We start from the raw sequence: 3,205 nt of genomic DNA, 5'->3' as shown, positions 1-3,205 counted from the left end.
GCACAGGGACCCCCAGTCAGACCAGCCCTTGCATTGGTCCATCCATCCCCAAAAGCTAGGCCAGAAACACACGTGATGCAGACTTTTGCCTTGGCGTTGGATTTTTTCCCGAAAACAGACTAAAGAGGACAATGTATCCGAAGCGCTGCTCAGCCACAGCCTCTTGAGTGGCATGGGAACAGAACAGAGGCATTACGGAAACCCAGTTCTTGGGCAGAGGATCAGGAACTCAAGGGCCTCGTTGGACATCTCCTGGCTTCTGAGCGCCCAGGGCGGCCGTCCCAGGCAGGCTACGGTCTTCTTGGCGGACAGGCGGCCTATGCTGCACAAAGAGGCCTCCAGACCGAGCCCGGTGGCCGCCAAGGCTCAGTAGCAGGGCGACGACGCTCCGAGAGGTCCCCATCTTCAGACCTCTCTGCTCCCGCGGCCAGTTTTCGAAGCCAGCAGATCCTGGCGCTTGTGGCGGCCGCGGAGCCAGTGACCCGGCTCTTCCAACGAGGCTGCGGCCGCCACTCTTGCCTGCGCCTGAGGTTACTCCTGGGTGGCGGACGTGGACTCTTGGTCCGAAGGCTGTGCACGCCGCACCGGGGCAATTCAAAGAACGCGCTCCTGTCTCGTGGGGAAACTCTAGTACCGCTGATCCTGGTTCTGAGCTGTGGCCCTGCGGGTGTTGGAAGGTAACCCGCCGCCCCGCGAATTCGATCTTCTGGGTCTCCCGGTGGTTCCCACTGGAGCTCTCGCGCTGTCTCTCTGGAGCCAAAAGCCCCCCTCACACGGCTTTGCCAGTGCATCGCTTCTTTCCAGCGGAAGTTTACAGCGACAAGGGGATTCAGAAGATCAAGCTTGCGGGGCCCGCCGCCTTTTATGCTCCTCCTGCTTAGGAGTCGGTCCAGCCCGGAGAGATCCAGGAGAACTGGCCGGTCAGCTAACTGAGAGCTAACTGCATCAGAAGAGGAACCGCCCAAGTCGCCTTCAGTGTCCACGTAGTCCCCTCCTGGAGCAAGTTGTCGGAAGTGAGTCTAGTGAAGACAGATGGAATTAGCAGTGGAAAATGCAAGAGACCTCCGGACGCCTAAGGAGGGAAGCTCTTTTGGGAGACGGGGAAGTGTAGATATCCGATTTCTGACCCCAAGCGTTCTGGTAGTAGTACAGGAGAGACCGAGAACCAGGGCTGTGGGAAAGACGTATGTCTGTATCTTTGAGCTAGAGTGTGTGGGATGGATACTGGCTGAAGGCAGGGTGTGGGTGTGGTGTTTGCGATGAAGGGTGATGGGAGGGAAACTCAAAGGATTATTCGGGAGGGAGGTTGGTGGTGGTTAGAGAAAATGGCCCAGTTTTAAAGATTAATTCCCAAAGTGTTGGGATTACAGGCGTGAGCCAGGTCAGGAGACTGAGATCAGCCTGACTAACATGTTGAAACCCCGTCTCTACTAAAAATACAAAAAGTAGCCAGGTGTGGTGGCACGTGCCTGTAGTCTCAGCTACTCGGGAAGATAAGGCAGGAGAATTGCTTGAACCCAGGAGGCAGAGGTTGCAGTGAGGCAATATCATGCCACTGCACTCCAGCCTGGGCGACAGAGCAAGACTTCATCCCAAAAATAAATAAATGTATAAACTGAATGGTTGTATCTACCATATCCTGGAGTTCAAAAAGAGCAGTGATGTAAGACCAATGCCCAGTAATTTGTGAAAGATCAGAAAATTGTAAGTGTGAAGCAGGTTAACTGTGCACTGCTTGCCAACTTCTCTGAATCAACTGAGACATAAGATATTCATATGCAAGTTATATGAAGCAAATTTGTACTTACAGACAGGCAGCAAGGGATAGCAAGACTAGGGTTCATTGTGTGTTGGTCCCTTGTAACTCAGAAAGCTTCTTCCTAGGGTAGATGGAGTCTTAACTGCACATCCTCTTCTTGCATCACAGCTGAGGGACCCCAATAAGCAGCTCACCTTGGGTTTTCTACCCCAAGTTCACTTGACACGCTGAGCTAAAGGGTTGAACGACATCTTGTGCTTGGTGGAGACAGGAATAGAGCTCAGGCTGTTCCAGCTGCTTTCTCCTTATTTTAGGATGTTGCACTCCCAGCACATTCTACAGATATTCTTGAGGACTACAAGCAAGAAAGTAGGGGAACTGGGTTGTTCCAAAGCCACCTAGCGAACTTTTCTGTAATCAGTTCAGTTATTGTATCGAAAAGACATTTCTTAAAAGAAGACATACAGATAGCCAACATATATAAAAAATGTTCTTTATTACTAATCATCAGGGAAATGGAAATTAAAACCTCAATGAAAATCTTTGGATCCTCCCTCCCCACCAGATTTTTCTTACTGTGAACAGCACAGACATTAATATCCTTTTACATATTTCCTAGTGTATATGTATGTGCAAGACTTTTTCTTGGGAGTGTACTCTGAAATTGAATTGGTAGGTTTTGAGATTTGTGACTTGCAGCTTCATAAGACAACAGATTGTTTTTCAAAGTGATAGTACCAATACGTGTTACCACTTACATTATATAAGATACTCTGAAGTTTCATATACTTACTCTCTAACATTTGGTATTGTCAGGTGATTTAACATTTAATCATTGAAAGGGTGAAAATAGCAGTGGCCCACAATTGTTGAACAGTCAGGCAATTTCACCCTATATGGACATTGTTGATTGCCACATGATTCCCTCCACAGATGCCCCTTCCTGATTTATCATTTTGGTGCCTCAGATTCTGTTCATTGCTGAGACCAGATTGGTTGGGCAGACTCTAACCCAGCAGCGCTAGAGGAATTAAAGACACACACACAGCAATACAGAGGTGTGAAGTGGGAAATCAGGGGTCTCACAGCCTTCAGAGCTGAGAGCCCCAAACAGAGATTTACTCATGTTTTTATTAACAGCAAGCCAGTCATTAGCATTGTTTCTATAGGTATTAAATTAACTAAAAGTATCCCTTATGGGAAATGAAGGGATAGGCCGAGTTAAAGGAATAGGTTGGGCCAGTTAACTGCAGCAGGAGCATGTCCTTAAGGCACAGATCGCTCATGCTACTGTCTGTGGCTTAAGAATGCCTTTAACTGTAATCCCAGCACTTTGGGAGGCTGAGACGGGTGGATCATGAGGTCAGGAGATCCAGACCATCCTGGCTAACATGGTGAAACCCCGTCTCTACTAAAAAATACAAAAAACTAGCCGGGCGAGGTGGC

The 3,205-nt window shown here is 48.8% G+C and overlaps 1 pseudogene; it reads right to left on the bottom strand.

Moving 5' to 3' along the window:
- Positions 1-317: 317 nt before the first annotated feature.
- Positions 318-3,205, bottom strand: part of LOC105529526 — a 14,814-nt pseudogene continuing 11,926 nt past the window's right edge.

This window comes from Mandrillus leucophaeus, unplaced genomic scaffold, assembly GCF_000951045.1.
Source record: "Mandrillus leucophaeus isolate KB7577 unplaced genomic scaffold, Mleu.le_1.0 Scaffold119, whole genome shotgun sequence".
In the NCBI taxonomy this organism is placed as follows: domain Eukaryota; kingdom Metazoa; phylum Chordata; class Mammalia; order Primates; family Cercopithecidae; genus Mandrillus; species Mandrillus leucophaeus.
Note: the sequence above shows the minus strand (reverse complement) of the source record. Positions and strands in the feature narration are given on the sequence as shown.